This window comes from Jaculus jaculus, chromosome 7, assembly GCF_020740685.1.
Source record: "Jaculus jaculus isolate mJacJac1 chromosome 7, mJacJac1.mat.Y.cur, whole genome shotgun sequence".
Classification (NCBI taxonomy): Eukaryota; Metazoa; Chordata; class Mammalia; order Rodentia; family Dipodidae; genus Jaculus; species Jaculus jaculus.
In genome coordinates, this window is record NC_059108.1 from 61,143,555 (window position 1) to 61,163,542 (window position 19,988).

The window sequence follows — 19,988 nt, forward strand, 5'->3', positions numbered from 1 at the left end:
GTTTACCTATCTTTTGGATCCTTGTGGTTGTATTATACTTGTGTGTATGTGGGTTGCTATTGCCCTAGTTTTATGGACATCTCTCTCTCAACTTTATAATAAGGGACAGTCTACCTCTAAATCCAATCCTGCCTTAGAATCTCTCAGGGCACTCCTAAAGAGTACAGGGCTTAATTTGACTGATAATCAGGCTCGATAGACCTGGGATTGCCTTTTCAAGCTGGCGCCATGGCTGCCAGAAGGAGATCTCTTTGATTGGGACACATGGGATAGGGTAGAGGACCTTGTTTGTTGGGCACATGTGGAGAAGGGTCAAATACTCCCCTCAGGGGTCCTCCCTACTATCTCGGCCCTCAAGGACTGCTTCCCTCCAAGACTAACCAAACATAAACAAAAGACAAAAGGAAAAGATAATATACAGGTTGATCTGGCTACTCCTCCTGGAGATACAGCTTTAAAAACCCCGAAAGAGGATACATTTTATACTCCTCACTAGATCCCTTTGAGAGTGCTCCCTGGCCTTCTGGGGGACCTCCTCCATCGACTAACCCTTTCTGGACCCCCTCGGCTCCTCCTTCATATTCAGCTGCCAAGCCGCCAGAAAATAAAGCTACTTTTTTATTTCCCATCAATCTAAATCCTGGGGGCAATCACCCTGCTGCTTGGTATCTGTGGGAAGCTCAGGACCTTAAGGAGCTTAAAAAGGCAGCCTCGGAAGATGGACCCAACTCTCCTTGGGCTGAGACCCTATTACAGGGACTTGCCCATCAACCTTGTACAACCCAAGATTTAAAAAAATCTAATCAAGGCTGTCTTGTCAGGTCCCCTATACCTTAAGTGGTATGCCTATTTTAAAGATGAGTGCCATGCACAGGCAGAACAAAACCAAAATCAACAGCCCCCTGTTCCAATAACTTGTGGGATGCTCTCTGTTATCTCTGATCAATATGCTACAGACACTCAACAGGCGGCTATACCTGACCCATATAGGGACCAGGTCAGGGCACTGGGCTTGGCGGCATGGAAAAAGCTTGATGAGGGACCCTCTGAAACCCCCCTTATGAGTATTACTCAAAAACCATCTGAGGACTTGGCTACATTTATGGATAGGGTGGAAAAAAGTCTCCAAAGAAAATTTCCCCCAGGGGCATTATGAGATCAATTTACTAAAATGTTGGTCTGGGAAGGGATGACGGCCAATCACTGCCTCGCCTGTGCAGGTCTCAAGGAAAACTCCATGAGTAGATAGATTGTAGCTAGCAAGGATGTTGGCACTATCTCCCATCAGGCTAGGGCCATGGCTGCCGCCCTTCAGGAAAATAAACAGGGAGATTTAACTGATATGACTGGCACATTACAGTTAAATCCTAAAAACTCAACATGTTTTGGGTGTGGGCATGTGGGTCACTTTAAAAAGGAATGCCCCAACAAGACAAAGCCTCCCCTCCCCTCTGGGGGGATGACCAATGCCCCTTGCACCCGCTGCCCTAAATGCAATAAGGGGTTTCATTGGGCTAGGGACTGCCGATTGAAGTTTAACATACAGGGAAAGCCTTTAAATTCCTCCTGGGGCTACCCCCAGCCCCATTAAATAAGAGAAAAGAATGTATCAAAGCCCATTGGACCTTCCCCCTGGTTCCTGGCCTTAGACCCAAAATTATTTTAAATATTGGCAATAAAAAATTCAAACTTTTCATCAGCACTGGAGCAGACCGAACGGTCCTGAGAAAGGAGGAAGTGTCCCCCTCCTGGCAGCTTATGCCTGGCCCTCCCCTACTGGGAGTTGGTGGGCAATCCACCTCCTGGGAGACTGCCATGTGGCTCCCTTGGACTGACCCAGGTGGAGACAAGGGAAAAGTCCATCCTCTCGTGGTGACTGGGCTCACTGCTAACTTACTAGGACAAGACATCCTTGGAGATGCCGAGGCTTTCATTAGTACTGACCATAAGGCCATTTATAATGATTTGTTAAATATATATATACATATATATATATATCAACAACAGTTTGAGGAAGGGAGGAAATGTCATCACAACTACTCCAATGAACACCCCCAATTCTAAGGGCCACTGCCAAGTCCCCCACCCATTTAAACTCCAGTGGAGACCGGGGGACCCTATATGGGTTGAGCAGTGGCCTCTCCCTTCTTCTAAGTTATACCAACTCCACATACTTATTGATCAACAGTTGGAGGCCGGACATATCCGTCCCTCCACTAATCCCTGGAACTCTCCTGTCTTTGTCATAAAAAAGCCTAATGGGTCCTAAAGATTTTTACATGATTTAAGAAAAATCAATGAACACATGATCCCCTTCCAAACCCCCCAGAGGGGACTCCCATGGATCCCAACTATTCCCAATATATACCATATTACTATCATTGACATTAAAGATTACTTCTTCTCTATCCCTCTCCATCCAGGAGACATGGAAAAATTTATATTCTCTATACCCACTATTAATTTTCGTGACCCAGATTTAAATGGACTGTCTTACCTCAAAGATGACTAATAGCCCACCCATTTGTCAATATTACCTGTCATCCATTTTCTCTTCTCTTATCAATCTCCCCAATACCCTGTTTTATATCTACATGGATAATATTATTCTTGGGTGCCTAGATTCCTCCACACTCCAAGACCTTACCCACCAATGTCTAACTATCCTTCATACTCACAGCTTTAAAGTAGCTCCTGAGAAAGTTCAAACTGTGCCTCCCTTTAAGATCTTGGGCTCTACCCTTACCCTAGATACAGTTTCACCTGTTAAATCACAACTTTATATTCATGATTCTTACACCTTGCCTCAACTCCAGAAGCTCTTGGAAGAAATTAACTGGATGAGGCCTTGGATAGCCATAACTACTGAAGAGCTGTCCCCTTTGTTTGACCTCCTAAAGGATCTTAACTTCTCCTCTCAAGTAATTTTGTCCCCTTGTCATCAACAAAATTTTTATAAGGTACAACAGGCTATAAATACTGTGACCTTAAAGAGGTTCAATCCTAATTTGCCCATCTCCCTCTACATATTCCCTGGGGAAACATTATGCACTGCACTGTTGGCCCAGGAAGGTGAGCCCATCCAATGGATCCACCTCTCAATTGGTGGGATCCCCAGAATTTATTCTATAACCAACCAGGTTGCTGATTGCATTAGCAAGGGCAGAGATACCTCTGTCCGGTTGTTTGGCACAGAACCTCACCTTATTGTCACTCCCTTTAAGATAACTGATTTCACCTGGCTTCAGAGAAATAATAACAGAGTTGCTATGGCTCTCGAGGGGTTTCTAGGTAAAATTTATTGCCATTATGGCTCCCACAAATGGATGAGTTCTTTCTCCAGGTTAGAATGGAAGCCCCCCAGACTTTTCCTGCCTCAACCTAACCCTGACTTTCTTACCGTGTTTACTGATGGAGAGCGCCTGGGGGCTTCCCTAGTCATTTACCCTCCCTTAAAACAGAAAAAAGAGCCTATCCCCATAAAGTCAGTCTCCCATGAGGTTGAGGGGTCAGCACAATTCAAAGAACTATTTGCTGTCGTTCTAGCTTTGGACACTATTCAAGAGCCATTTAACTTATTTTCTGACAGTCTTTATGTTGTTAATTTATTACCCAACCTGGTTGAGGCCCATATTAGACTGGACTCCAACCCTATATCTCCTTTGATGATTCAAGCTCATTCCCTACTCAAACAAAGAATCAATCCCATTTTTCTTCAACATCTCAGGGGTCATCAAAACTTACCGGGATTTCTCTCTCAAGAAAACAATTTGGCTGATAAAATGGCTTCTATGCCTCAATGTAATACTATTACAGAAGCTAGATGCTTCCACTTATTGACCCATGTCAACTGGAGAGGTCTCAAGCACAGGTTTCCACAGGTACCAGTCAGGAACCTTAAAAAAATTGTCTGGACTTGTAAGTCCTGTCAGCCTTTCCTCCAAGTACCCCCCCCCCTTTCAAAATACAGGAAACAATCCTCGAGGGCTCCGCCCTAATCATCTTTGGCAAATTGATGTCACACACTATTCTCCATTTGGAAAGCATAAATATATCTTTCTTTTAGTCGATACCTTCTCCCTTGCCTGCTGGGCATCAGCACATGCTTGGGAAAAGTCTACATGCCATTAGTCATATGCTTCAATGTTTTGCCACTCTTGGGATGCCTGATCAAATTAAAACAGATAATGGCCCCTGCTTCATAAGCAAGGCCTTTATAGACTTTCTCCAGACCTGGAAAATTTCACATTCCACAGGCATCCCATACAACCCCTGGAGCCAAGCTATTGTTGAAAGATACAATCATACTCTCAAGACTCAATTACAAAAACAAAAGGGGGAATCCTTTACCCCCACATGACCAACTAAAAAGGCATTATTTACCCTAAACATTTAAAACTTTTCTAAAGAAATTAAACCGTTATCCCCTTTTCAGAAACATTGGTCCTCATCCATTACCTACAGTTCTATCTGGGTAAGATGGAGGGACCCATTGACTGGGGCCTGGAGAGGGCCTGATCCACTCCTCACAGCAGGGAGAGGGTTTGGATGTGTCTTACCTCAAGATGAAAAAAGACCCATTTGGGTACCAGCAAGAGACCTAAAATACTTGTCCCAACAAGGGGACACTGACAATCACTTATCTAGGGAGTGTCCCACCCCGGAGGACTGTTCCTAAAATGGTCCTTTACCCTGCTAAATTAAATAACTCCCTCCCTTGCGGAGGATTGCTGGCTTTGCCTCTGATCTGGTCCTCTCTGGCTAATTACAGTACAGTTGTACATACGACCTTAAAAATCTGCTCAGCCACCTTCCCCATCCCTGTCCAGCTTTTCCCAATGTTTCCTCTGGGAATTTGGGCCCCACCTTCCCTTAATAATTCCAGTATAGATGTGAGAGATACATTCATCCTTCCTTCTATAATTTTAACACAACTGAGCCCAGTGCTCAACGCTGCCTGCCTTCTGGAATGACTTATGTTTGCCAAGGTGGGATGGCCTATGACTTTCTGCCCCCCAATTGGATGGGCCTTTGTGCCCCAGCCACCTTAATCCCAGATATAGATATCATTCCTGGAAGCTAGATTCTCTGGCTAAGGTAGTCCTACAAAACAGGAGAGGACTAGACCTACTAACGGCCAAAAATGGAGGCGTATTTTTGTTTTTACAGGAAAAATGCTGCTTTCATGCCAATTAATCTGGAATCATCCAGGACAAGATTAAGAAGCTCCAGGAAGACTTGGAGAGGAGGTGACAGGACCCCCAGGACAACCTGATGCAGATGGGCTTACGTGACTTCTTACCCTACCTCCTCCCTCTACCTGGAACCCTCCCCATCCTTCTCCTTCTCCTTCTCCTTCTCCTTCTCCTTTTTCTCCTTCTCCTTCTCCTCCTCCTTATCCTCACTGTCGGGCCTTGTGTAATTAACAAAATTACACAACTTATTCACCAGCAACTGGAGACAATAAAACTTCATCAGGCCAAAATACATTATCACGGGCTGGCAATTCAGGAATTAAATTCCTCAGACAACCCACTGCCACCTCCTCTGCCCTCCATGTGACCAATGATGGGTAAGATCCCCAGAGGGGGACAACCTAAGACAGGCCATGGAATGGGTTCTCAACGAACTAAACACATGGTACCCAATGATGGGTAAGATCCCCAGAGGGGGACAACCTAAGACAGGGGCCATGGTGACTAATGCTCTTACAAAAACAAAAGGGGGAGATGTTGGGGCTTGAGAGGCCCAGATGTGTGGCCTAGTGGAACTTCCTGAGCCTAACTGCTTCCGCCCAGCTATGATTCAGCAGGGGGCCAAATGGCCTCTGGCCTGCCACTTCCGCACAGGAAGTTAGAGTCCCCCGCTCATGTGCGCTTACAACCAATCATCACAAAGGTCGCGGTATGCTATTGGCCCTTACATCTCACCCCACCCTGAAGTCTCCACCTTCATTCTCAACATTATATAAACACCCGCCTGTAACAATAAAGTGAGTTCCTGCTTTGAAAGGACTCCTGACTCAGTGTGGTTTTTCTCTGGTGGCCAGGAGAGGTTTCTGGGTCGTCCAATGCTCATCATCCCCTCAACCTCTAGGGAGGAGCCAGCAGGCCTGGTTCTTCCCTTGGCACTAGCTGTGTGGGAAGGAGCCCAACACCTACCAACAGTGTAGAAGGGTCCCCCTTTTTCTGCATCCTCACCAACATTTATTGTCATTTGTTTTCTTGATGGTAGCCATTGCAACAGGAGTGAGATGGAATTTAGAAGTAGTTTTAATTTGCATTTCTCTGATGGTTAAGGATGTAGAACAATATTTAGGTGTTTATATGCCACCTGTATTTCTTCTGATAAGAATGCCAGTTCCATAGCCCATTTTTTAATTGGCTTGTTTGATTTCTTATTTATTTATTTTTGTAGTTCTTTGTACATTCTGTATATTAATCCTCTGTCAGATGTATAACTGTAAAAGATTTTCTCCCATTCCTTAGGTTGTCTATTTGCTCCATTCAGTGCTATTTGCTATAGAAAAGCTTTGTAATTTCATGAGATCCTACTGGTTGATTAATGGCTTTATTTCTTGAACAATTTCAGTTATATTCAGAAAGTCATTGCCTATGCCAATATATTGAAGGCTTTTCCATACATTTTCCTATAGCAATTTCAGAGCTTCAGGTCTGATATTAAAGTTTGTGATCCACCTAGACTTGATTCTTATGCATGGAGAGAGACAAGAATCTATTTTCATTCTTCCCAGCACCACTTGTTGAAGCAGCTGCCTTTTCTCCACTGAATATTTTTGTCCAAAATCAGATGGCTGTAGTTGCCTGGATTAACATCGGAATCCTCTATTCTGTTCCATTGACCTATGTGTTTGTCTTTGTGCCATTATCATGTTGTTTTTGTTTAGATGGCTTTGTAATATAGCTTAAAATCAGGTATCATGATACCACCAGCCTTATTTTTATTGCTCAAAATTGTTTTGGCGATTCGTGGATTTTTTTGTGCTTCCAAATGAATTTTAGGATTTTTTTTTTCTATTCCTGAGAAGAATGCCCTTGAGATTTTAATGGGGATTGCATAAAATGTATAGATTGCTTTCTGTAAGATTGACATTTTTACAATATTTATTCTTCCAAATCAAAATTAAGGGATGTTTTTTCCATTTCCCTGTGCTTCTGCAATTTCTCCTTTGAGTGTTTCAAAATTATAATTGCATAGATCCTTCACTTCCTTGGTTAAGTTTATTCCAAGATACTTTCATTATTTTTTGTTGAAGCAATTGTGAATGGGAGAGATTCCCTAAGTTGATCCACAGCTTGTTTGTTGCTAGTATACAGAAAAGCTACTGATTTCCGGGTGTTCATTTTATATCCTGCTATATTGCTAAAAGTGCTCAACAACCCCAACAGTTTGCTGGTGGATTATTTTGGTTCCTTTATATACAGAATCATATCACCTATAAATAATGATAATGTCATCTCTTCCTTTCCAACGTGTATTCCTTTTATGAGTGGCTCTTGCCTTGTTGCTATAGCTAAGACTTCCAGTACTATATTAAATAAAAGAGGACACATTAGACACCGTTGTTTTATTCCTGAATTTAGTGGAAAAGCTTCAAATTTTTCCCCATTTAGTATTATGTTAGCTATATGTTTTCCATAAATAGTTTTTGTTATGATGAGATATGTTCCTTATATTCCCAGTTTCTGTAATAATTTGACCATGAAGGGATGTTGGATTTTTGTCAAATGTCTTTTCTGCATCTATTGAGATGATAATGTGATTGTTGTCCTTCCTACCATTTATATGATGTATTACATTTCTTGTTTTACTTATGTCGAATCATCTCTGTGTCTCTGGGATAAAGCTTACTTGGTTTGAGTGAATAATATTTCTGATATATTCTTGTATTCTGGTTGCCAATATTTTGCTCAGAATTTTTACATCTATGTTCATGAAGGAGATTGGTCTGTAATTTTCATTTTCCTTTTTTTCCTGTCTTTGTCTGGTTTTGGCATCAGGGTGATGCAGGCCTCATTGAGGGAGTTCAGTATAATTCCATTTTTTTTTTCTATTTTATGGAAAATTTTGAGAATCAGTGGTGTTAGTTCCTCCATGAAGGTCTGGTAAAATTCACCAGTGAATCCAACTGATCCTGGACATTTTTTAGTTGGAAGATGTTTTATAACTCTTTGGATCTCTGCACATGCTATAGGTCTATTTAAATGTCTTATCTTATGTTGGTTCTATTTTGGTAGATCATATGAATCATGAAAATTATCAATTTCTTTCAGATTTTCAAACTTAGAGGAATATATATTCTTAAAGTATGTCCTTGTGATTTTCTGAATTTCTTTGGTATCTGTAATAATGGTGACTTTTACATCTCTAATTTTATTAAGTTTTATCTTTTCTCTTTCTTGTGGTCAGATTTGCTTGGGGTTTATTAATCTTGTTCATCCTTTCAAATAACCACCTCTTTGTTTCATTGTTTCTTTGGATATTCTTTTCTATTTCATTAATTTCTGCCCTAATCTTTATTATTTCTTTCTGTCTACTCATTTTTTGTTTGCCTTCCTCTGCTTTTTCCAAGGCCTTAAGGTGAAGCATTAAACTAATTACTTGTAAACACTCTAATTTCCTAATATAGGTACTTAGAGCTATAAATTTCCCTCTTAGGACTGCCTTCATTGTGTACCAAAGGGGTTAGTATGTCATGTTCTCACCATCATTTGCTTCTATGAATTTATTGATTTCCTTTTTGATTTCTTCAATGACCCTTTCATCATTCAATAGTGTACTGTGAAGTTTCCATCAATTTGTATATGCTCTGTACTTCTTCTTGATGCTGATTTGCATTTTATTCCAATTGTGGTCAGATAGAGTATCTGGGATTATTTCAATTTTCCTGTATTTGTTAAGATTTTCTTTGTGTCCTAATATATGGTCTGTTTTAGAGAATGTTCCATGTGCTGCTGAGAAAAAAATTATATTCTGAAGTATTTGATGGAACATTCTGTATATATCTGTTAGGTCCATTTGTTCCATGATATAATTTAGTCCAGATCATTATCTGTTAATATTTTACTGGGATAACCTGTCAACTGATGAGAGTAGGGTATTGAAGGCACTGAATACTGTTGTATTTGCTTAGCAGGCAAACTCAGCACCTAGGATTACTTCTGCAGTTGGATTTGGGTACAAGAGATACACTTGGCACCTTAAATGAATATCCTGAAAGTATATAAATTTGGATAACCACATCTAATAACACTGCAGATAAGTAGAAAACCCAAGCATCAAATCAATTCAGGATGCAAAAGTCACTATACTATAATAGAAGAAACACAAAGAATCAAGACAATATAATACTATCAAAAAAATCCATCATCAATGATCACCAATGAGATTGTTTTAGATGAAATGTCTGGCAAAGATTTCAAAAAAGATTTTATCTGTACTCAAAGGAACCAAAAAAGAAATCAAAGGAATCAAAGTAGAAAAACAAGCGTCTGAAAGAGAACACGAGAAACAAGTTCAATGAAATAAGGGGGTCATTACAAGACATGAGTAATGGAATAGAAATATTAAAGAAAAACAAGACTAAAATTCTAGCTCTGAAGCACACAGTCAAATAAAAATATCTGGAAAGTCTCTCTGGTAGAAAGGATAAAGGAGAAGGAATGTCTAAACTACAATATCAGGTGGCAGACCTAATACAGTCCAACAAAGAGAAAGACAAGATAATAGGAAGGTATGAATGGGAATTTCAAGATATCCAGGACACTATCAAAAAGATCAAATGAAACAATTCAGGGTGCAGTAGGAGAAGAATTTCAATCCAGAGGTTTAGTAGGCATCTTCAACAAAATCACAGAAGAAAATTTTCCCCAAATTGGGAAAGAAATGCCAATGCAGGTATAAGAAGCTTTGAGACCAGTAAACAGACAAAACGTGGAAAGAACTGTTCCTCACCACGTTTTAATTAAACCTCTATTCATGTAATCCAAGAAAATATATTAAAAGCAGTTAGAGAGAAAAAAGCAAGTCACCTACAAAGGCAAGCCCATCAGAATAACAGAAGATTATGTAACACAAAATTTAAAAGCCAGAAGGGCTTGGAATGATGTATCCCAAGTTCTAAAAGATAAGAACTGTCAACCAAGATTATGTTTTTCTGCAAAGCTATCCAAATTGATAGAGAAATAAGGGCATTCCACAACAAAAACAGGCTAAAGGAATTTACGACAACTAAGCCAGCTATTCAGAAAATACAAGAATTCTTCATGCTAAAGAAAAATCAAGACATGCACATGAGGAAATGGCGGGGGGGGGAAGCCATGCCCAAATAACAGTTAAAATAGGTGAGTAAAGGGAAAACATGAAGTACTACAAAACAAGAATGGCAAGAATAAATGCATACAATTCAATAATAACTCTTTTTATTAGTTATGTACACAGTGTACTACAGTCATATTGGGAGCATGCTAGAAAAACTGGATATTAATATGTACAAGGATGAAAATAGATCCTTGTCTTTCTTCATGCACAAGAATCAAATCCAAGTGGATTAGGGACCTTAATATCAGACCTGAAACTCTGAAATTGCTAGAGGAAAAGGCATGGGAAACCACTCAACCTTTTTGCATAGGTAATGACCTTACAGAAAGAATTCAGAACTCCTATATAGCAGTAAAGTGTTCCTAGAAAAAGTAAATCCCATTTAGAGTCCAAAATTTTGTCTATGATGTAAATTTACAGGTTGGAGGCTGAACTGCTTAGTCTAGCCACTAAGTGTCCAGGAACTGCTTGGTTTTCAAGAAAGAGAATAATCCCTTAGGTTCTCAGAGAAGAGTTTAATTTTTCTCTTCTAAGTAAGAAAGAGATAAGGAAAGACAGGTTCCCTGTCATATGTTTAGGCACCTATTTACATCATCCAATGAGGTTTTAGAGGAAAAAGAAAGATGATGAAAAATCCAGATTCCACCCTCTAGGCTTAGGGATATTTCTCATCTTAAGCTACTTTCAGTTTCTTTTTTGAGGTCCTGTTAACCCTAAACTGACTAGCCAATTTCTGTCTCCGGTTTTCACTCCAGTATAAAGAAAGTAAAGCAGAAAGTGTCCAGGTTGGAATAGCAGTTCAACAGATAACCTGTGAGATGACTCAAATCAGGATTTCATGGGGAATAAGGTTTTACTGGATGTGAAGATAAACTGGCCATTCCAATTTCCCTGCTAAGTATCTAGACACCTTGTATTCTTAGCCGTATCCTTCTGTCTGATTTGCAGGAAAAGGGAATTTCTTTAGGGAAGAAGAGATAAGGAAAAACTAATAACCTTTCTTTGGTCATTTATGGCCTCCAGCAAGGTGAAAGCTGTTCAGAACTCATTTAGAGATATAAGAGATGTGGAGAGTTGCTCCACAGTTACATATGCTTATTTTCAAAGCCTGCTGGTCTAGGTGCAATTCCTCTCATCCAATCACCTAATGTAGGACATGCATTTGTTCACCCTGTTAAGAGACCCTGACATCCCCATCACATACACAAATAAATACATTTTATTTTCTTAAGAGAGAGATAGACATGGGGGTGGGAGGGTGAGAAAGGGCACACCAGGGCCTCTAGCCACTACAAACAAACTCCAAATGTGAGTGCCACCTTGTGCATCTAGCTTTACATGGGTATTGGAGACTTGAACCTCTGTTCTTCACCTTTCCAGGCAAACACCTTAAGTGCTAAGCCATCACTTTTAGTAAAGACAGATAAGAGAACATGTGATTCCTCCCTTACAAACTCAAGGACATTTTCTGCTTTTTTTTAATTTTTTTTTTTTAATTTCTTATTTATTTATTTGAGAGCGATAGACACAGAGAGAAAGACAGATAGCGGGAGAGAGAGAGAATGGGCGCGCCAGGGCCTCCAGCCACTGCAAACGAACTCCAGACGCGTGCGCCCCCTTTGTGCATCTGGCTAATGTGGGACCTGGGGAACCGAGCCTCAAACCGGGGTCCTTAGGCTTCACAGGCAAGCACTTAACCACTAAGCCATCTCTCCAGCCTGACATTTTCTGCTTTTAATGAGGCTAAAAAACTTTTAGAGATCTGGTACCCTAAGCTATTGACTGCTATTTCCTGACCTTTATTACGTTGTTTGCAAGATGAAATACCTAAAATCTTCAAGTCAGACCTTGAAATAATATAAATCAATGAAAATAAATTTTAAATATAATAAACAGAGCAGAAAAGTCCCAGAAGAATGTTTCTGATTGGGGTAAGCACAAAATGTCTAAAGTTAGTGATTTGTAATTTAAAAAATCTTATAAAACATAATATTAAGATTAATAAATATAGTAGTTGTAAGACTCTGAGAAGATACTGATATACATGAAATTTAGGATACTTATTACTTCTAAAAACCTCCACCAAATGTAATACTAAATAAATAAATAGCTTCAGTTCAGACTTTATTTAGACCTTTCATATTTAAATTTCCATATTAGTGACAGAGAGTTTGCTAATAGCATTCTCTTTCTCTGCTTTAGTGAACTAACACAAATGGCTATAGTTTCCAACAGCTTAGTAGGTGATCAGAGCCACTGTGAGTTCAGTAGCTTTTGAGTTTGCACTATAGACAAGCAACGAGAATGGCAGGAGTATATTTTATTAACAAAATAAAAAAAAAAAATACAGGGATGTGGAGATGGGTCCCTAAGAGAGTTGGTATTGCTGACAAGGTGCTTGCAGCTAGGTATATATCATACTATCTCACTAAGGTGAAGTTATTCCTTCTGTCACCTTAGCATGTCTTTAGGTTGAGAGATGGTCTTCTGAACAGATGAGTGATTGACAGGCCCAGTTGCATTAGCGCTGACAGGAGGAGTCAATAGTATATATTTGTGTCTTGTTTGGGTTATCTTAGAATGTCATGCCTCTATTCAGATCCAGTGGAGAATATGGACTTTGATCCCCTGAGCAGAAGGAAGTAGACAGCTTCCCTTTGTTATTGTATTTTAATTCCTATGAAGGAGCAATTATGCTGTCTCTCTGGACAATGTTGTAGGAGGTGGGGGTTCCTCCTTTGATTGACTTCCAAGACTACTAATAATCTGTTTAGCTATCCATCACTCATACTATCATGTATGTTTTTCCAAATAGGTTAAATTATATTTAATGTGACAAAGCAATATAATAACAGAAATTAAACAGAACAGACATCTATATAAAGCATACATATTCCATGTTACTTCCATGAATTTTTTCAAAGATAAGTATTAAAGGCAGTCTTGAGTGTCTTGCAGGTAACCCCATCACCTTATGCAGCCAATTCTCTTTTGAGAGTATACAAGACTTCTAAAACAGCCCCTCTAAATTGAATTAGTGGGGGATATCTAAACCTCCTGGCTGCCTTTGAATATGGGTCTTCAAGGTGCCTGAAATGTTACTATATTGACAATGGAGAAATTTCAATTTGTTTTGCTCTTTAGATCTTCACAGAGAATGTGTCCACATCAAATTGTTATGATGAAGTGAGCAAAATATTGCTTGTTGAAGGCTGTCCATATTTAAAAATGACTTTGCTGCCCTTGAAAGATGGTATACACATCAATAGTAAAAAATATAGGAAGGTCCTGGCTTGGTGGTGCACACTTTTATCCTAGCATTTGGGAGGCAGAGGTAGGAGGATTGCTGCGAGTCCACCCTGAGACTACACAATAAATTTCAGGTCAGCCCGGGCTAGAGTGAGACCCTACTTCAAAGTGAGACCCTACTTCAAAAAAACTAAAACAAAATTGTAGGAAGAAGTGCAATGATGGGAAAGGGAACTTCTATGATGTTGGATATAAACTGATGAAATAAATTAGCAAATAGAAACTAGTAAATAAAAACAAGGTCTGCATATATGTTTGTAAGCAAAGACAACCCTTTGTGTATGTTGAGAGATAACTAATTAGATAATTATTAGAAAGATCATTACAAAAAGACTCATAAGAGACATCTTAAATTGATTTCTGTCTGTGGCTTGGAAAACAAACAGCTGCTTATACCACACACTCTCCCTGCTATCTGCTGCCATTGCAGCGTCAAAACTGGAATTCAGCATCTGCCTAATCAGCCCGACTATTCTCACCTCCTGCTCAAGTGTGCTGAACTCTTCCTGATCCAGCCCTCTGAACCCAGACCAATAAGCCTTCTCTTAGACCGCCTAGGGTCTGAGTGTGAAATCCACTAAGGTAAGGTTATAAATAGATCCTTACCATGTGGACAAGCTCTCTTGTCTGCTTTTCACCTCTCTTGAACTTCATGTCTATGCTCTGGTAGTCCTCCCTGCCCCAATCTTGGCCCTGAATGGCCAAGATGGGAGGACCTCCAACCTCATTACTACCTCTCCTGCCTTCCACATGGCAGGAACTTTCTGTATTTTTTCTTCTCTTTTCCACTCTAAATATTATTGATTTTTTTCTCAGACCTATGCTCAACTCCCACATGGACTCTCTGACCATGTGGGTGTATCCACTCCCCTTTCCTGGATTTGTCACCACCCCCACCTAACTTCTGAATAAATGTAATAATTTAATAATTATCCTTCTCAATATATTTTATTCCAAATCTGCTAAAAACAGATATGAACTTATGATTTGGTGTTTAAGAACTTTTTTCTGAACCCCCAAGTTCCATTACAATATGACTAGCTTATTCAAATTTTACATTTTAAAAAATATTTGGTAAAATAGAAGGATTAATATCCTTCTTTGAATAAAAAGAGGGAACTAAAGAGTTAATAACTAACCTTAAGATTAGAAGGCCATAAATAAGCGGTCTTGACAGGCCCAACAACTTCCTGATTGATAATCTTCCCTTAGGTTAGAAAAATAACTTCAGTTCCTCATCTTCTTCTCTTGGACCTGCAGCTGGTTCAGTTTGTTTGTCTTATGATCCTCCCTATAAATTTGAATCCCAGGCTGAGTCAGTGCTTCAGTGTTCATCCTGCAGGAAGGCTGCTACTCCTCACTGTATCTCTCAATAACCAGTCTGTCTGCAGAGATCAAGTCTATGTTCTCTCTATCTTTTCTCTTATACTTTCTTCACAGAAAGTTAGCTTTTAGAAAAAGCATGAGATGAAAAAATGTTTGTATGGAAAATGGAATTTTATCACTACCACAGCATCTAAAATTTAGACATCTAATGAGACAGTGCAGATTTGGTTTTGTTAGAGTCCACTGTAAGCCAGCAACTGAGAGTGGCTAACACCAAAAGAATTTTTAGTTTGGAAGCTCAGGCTCACAGTATTTGCATTGTTTTAAATACTATTTTAAATATTTTATTCATTTATTTATTTGACAGGAGATGTGTGTGTGTTTGTTTGTGTGTGTGTGTGTGTGTGTGTGTGTGTGAGAGAGAGAGAGAGAGAGAGAGAGAGAGGGAGAGGGAGAGAGAGAGAGAATGTGCATGCCAGGTCCTCCAGCCACTACAAATTAACTCTAGATGCATATAATATGGAAAAATGCCCCTCCTAGAAATTGACCTGACACCAAACCGGGTGGGAAAATGTTCTATTTATGCACAGTTCGGAGTCAGGATAGCTCCTGAAAGTCTCCGGCCCAAAGTACTGCATGAACTTCCAATTTATAGTTTCATTGAAAAGCAGAAGCAAGCAAACTGACATTTCAAAAGCAGATATGTGATGGTTAGCAATTGCCATCAGCATAAGTAGGGAGGGGTATACAAAAGGGAGATTTACTGCCTTGAACTGGAACTCCACCAGTTCAAGGCAGTAAATATGCAGCAGACCTTAACCATTATAGACCCTATCCACGTCGTGGGGGTCCTCCACGCAATTACCAGCAGAATTACCAGAATAGTGAGAGTGGGGAAAAGAATGAAGGATCGGAGAGCGCTCCTGAAGGACAGGCCCAAAAAGGCTGACCCTACCGCAGGTGAAGGTTCCCACCTTACTACATGAGGAGGCCCTATGGGCGTCGACCACAGTATTCCAACCCTCCTGTGCCGGGAGAAGTGATGGAGGGTGCTGACAACCAGGGTGCAGAAGAGCAAGGCAGACCAGTGAGACAGAATATGTATGGGGTTATAGACCATGATTCCGCAGGGGTCCTCCTCGCCAAAGGCAGCCCAGAGAGGATGGCAATGAAGAGGACAAGGAAAATCAAGGAAATGACACCCAAGGTCAGCAGCCACCTCAAGGTTGGTACCGCTGCAACTTCAATTACCGACAGACACCCAGAGAACCCTAAACCACAAGATGGCAAAGAGACAAAAGCAGCCGATCCACCAGCTGAAAATTCGTCCGCTCCCGAGGCTGAGCAGGGCGGGGCTGAGTAAATGCCGGCTTACCATCTTCACCATCATCCGGTTTAGTCATCCAACAAGAAGAAATGAATATGAAATTCCAGCAATAAGAAATGAACAAAAGATTGGAGCTGAAGACCTTAAGTGCTTACTTTTTGCCCATTGACCAGATAAACTAGAACTATCTGCATTGACTATGCAGCATGGGGTTTTTATTATTTTTACCTAAAGATGTCTCTTTTTGGTAATGACTAACGTGTTTTTTAAAAAAGCCTGGTTTTTCTCAATATACCTTTAAAGGTTTTTAAATTGTTTCATATCTAGTCAAGTTGAGATTTTTAAGAACTTCATTTTTAAGTTGTAATAAAAAGTTTACAACTTGATGTTTTCAAAAAAAAAAAAAGGGAGATTTCAAAAACTGAGTATGTGGCAATTGTGTAGTTCTTATCCTTCACAAGCAGGACTGGCCAACTTCATACCCTTGGGCAGGAAGGGGATTGACTATGCACAAATGCGGCAGCCTCAGGCCTTCTTTCCTAGAAGCTTTGTAATTTTCCATTGTTTCACTATGTTCCCTCCTCTTCACCTACATGGCACCTTACGTCCTTTACCTTATCTTGTGTGAGCCCATTGGTACTCTTGGTATAACACTTGCAATTTTACTACCTCTATCCAATTCTTTTTTTTTTTTTTTTTAATTTGAGAGCGACAGACACAGAGAGAAAGACAGATATAGGGAGAGAGAGAATGGGTGCGCCAGGGCTTCCAGCCTCTGCAAACGAACTCCAGACCCGTGCGCCCCCTTGTGCATCTGGCTAATGTGGGACCTGGGGAACCGAGCCTCGAACCGGGGTCCTTAGGCTTCACAGGCAAGCGCTTAACCGCTAAGCCATCTCTCCAGCCCCTCTATCCAATTCTTGACAAACTGAAATAGAAGTGATAATGTAGGGCCCAAACTGCAGACCCAGTAAGATCATTGTTAGGGGCCCCACTAGGAGCACAAGCCAAGGTTCCCACATTGTCCATCAGCTTTCTATTGTGTACCTTCCTTTTTGCTCCTAGCCTTAATTCTTTCTAAAATCCCAATTGATAGGCATAAAACCAACATTTTTCTCCAAGGAACATACATTCCCTTTCTCTGCTGTGATTAAATTTAATCCCCTGTGGTTCTGAAGGACCACGACTTCCAGTGAGTCTATTTGGTTCTAGAGAGTGACTATGCTCTGTTGAACAATGGTCAGATCATTCTGTATTTGGCTAGAGTTGACTACACTGTACTTGTTGGAGGCCTACCAGTTTAGCACCAGTGCCTGAGGATCCTGCCAGGGCAAATTCTAACAAAATAGGTAAGAGAACCTGGACTCTCTTCTATCTTGCCTCCCTGGGTTGTAGGTACTGACAGACTTTATCTATGAGAAATACATCCAATTAGGGGACCAGGAATACTAGCTTACAGTGTCCTCCTGGCTAACAAGTATGGGTACCTTTATGGCAGGCAAAATATGTTCCATTGGGGGCCACTGCCTTGGCAGCCGTCCTAGTGCAGTTTTCCCCTGCTCTAACACACTGAACCTCTGCTATTACTTGCACTGGTGGTCTGGACAAGCAGGTCTCTCCTGTTTTATTACCTAGGTTCTGTTTAGTTATTCTCACCCCAGTGTAAGAGACTTGGTTGGCCCTGAGATATATCCAGCAATCCTTGTCCAGGGAGGGATTGGCTCATCTGAGCTGTTAATGAATGCCATTTACTAGGGCCAGCATTTTTAAGTTGGTGGGGGGTGGACTGGGTTCAAATTGTTCCGGACTAGACTGATTATTTTGTGCTTCCTTTGGTATAAGGGTTCAGTGCTTGTCCAGAGAGTTGGTTCTTCTGACTGGAATATTTATGATATGTTGTTTCATTGTCAGGCAGGCAACCATGGTTTTGGACCCTTTAAATATACAGCCATGTGGGCTGGAGCTATGGCTTAATGGTTAAACACTTGCCTGTGAAGCCTAAGGACCCCACTTCAAGGCTTGATTCCCTAGGACCCATGTTAGCCAGATGCAAAAGGGGGCACACATGTCTGGAGTTCGTTTTCAGTGGCTGGAGACCCTGGCATACCCATTCTCTCTCTCCTCCTCTCTATCTGCCTCTTTATCTTCTGTCTGTCACTCTCAAATAAATAAATAAAAATGAACAAACAAAATTTTAAAAATACAGCCATGTTCCCAGCTCTAGGGTGTAGGTTCCCCAGGTGATGGGATTACTTAGGGTTAACTCCACCTATATACCTCTTTTCTGATCTAGGGAAATCTTGATATTTTGCACTCCCTGTCCAGCAGTTGGTATCTTCTCCCAAGGAGTTCTGGCTAAATCAACACAAGATTAGTGTGTTAGATAAGGCCAGGATTCTGCCCCAACAATCATTATCCTCTGGCCAGGCCACTCCACTGAAGATGGATTTGTTCAGCTTTGCCCAATAGGTTTCCACCCCTCATGCTGGCTGGGATAGTGCTGGTTTACTCCAATGACTGTGAGATTGTCAGGACTCTCCAAACATCACCTAAATATGAGGGAGCAGGGCATATTTATGGGACAACTCCTGAAGTCACTGCAGTCCATGTGTCCCTATCACCACAAGACAGAATGGCTTGAAAGATAATGTAGGCATCATCAGCTATGGTCTATGTAATCATAAGGCTGATCATCAACAGAATCTGAGGTGTAGGCAGGGTCCTCATCATACATATTCTTCTTGGACAGTATTAGCCTCAAGGGATCTTGGGAGTTTACAACACAGACCAGGACTGCTCTGGTCAGTGGCTGCCTTTATGAATTCATGTCTTGTCACCTGCAACTTTAAGACCTGAAGGAGTAGTAAGGATAATTTGATATGGTCCCCTCCCACCTGGGGTCTAAGTGTCCCTGGACTGGGCTCTTTATCCAGACCCACTCTCCTGAGTTCCAGGAATATAGGGGTCCTGATTCACTAGGGGAAGGAGCAGATTTAAATGTCTAGAAATTTCTTTTGTAGTGTAGAGGCCCGGATGCAAGTACTAATATCTTTTACTGGGCTGGATGTCTGCAAAGTTCACTTTTAGATATTCAAATGGACAGGACACCTGTTTTATGGCAACAGTGGGGTCTGGAGCCCTTGCTCAGGGTTATTTTGTACACATGGAAGATAGGCTCTGCTGACCTGTGGCACTAACACTGTCAATTGGGGCCACCAGGTATATCTGCAACAGGTCTTGCAAAGCCATCTTTCCCAGGCAAGTGATTTCATGGGTTTGCCAGAACCAAACTGGGTACAGTCCCCCTTGGGACTATTATTTTCCCATCTGAGGTGATTAACCAGCCCTCAGGATTTTTGGTTGCTCCTTGGTTTTCTGGTGTTTGCTTTCTTCTGTGTATATACAGGCCATTCTGGGTGTACTGGGAGTTTGAAACACACCTACAAAGAAGTCATGGGAGGGGACTGTAGGGCTACATATTTCTGAGAGGTAGTGGATGGGACCATAGGGCTGCATCTTCATGGAAGGCTTCTTGTTCGGCTGTCTGGTCCACCAGCTGGGTTCCCCAACTTAACACATTCTGATTCCTGGCGTGAGGTTGGCAATGTGACACTGCCATGGCTAGTGTGGCCTGACAGCTTCTAGAAATTGGAGGATTCGGTCACTGTTTTTGATTTCTTTGACC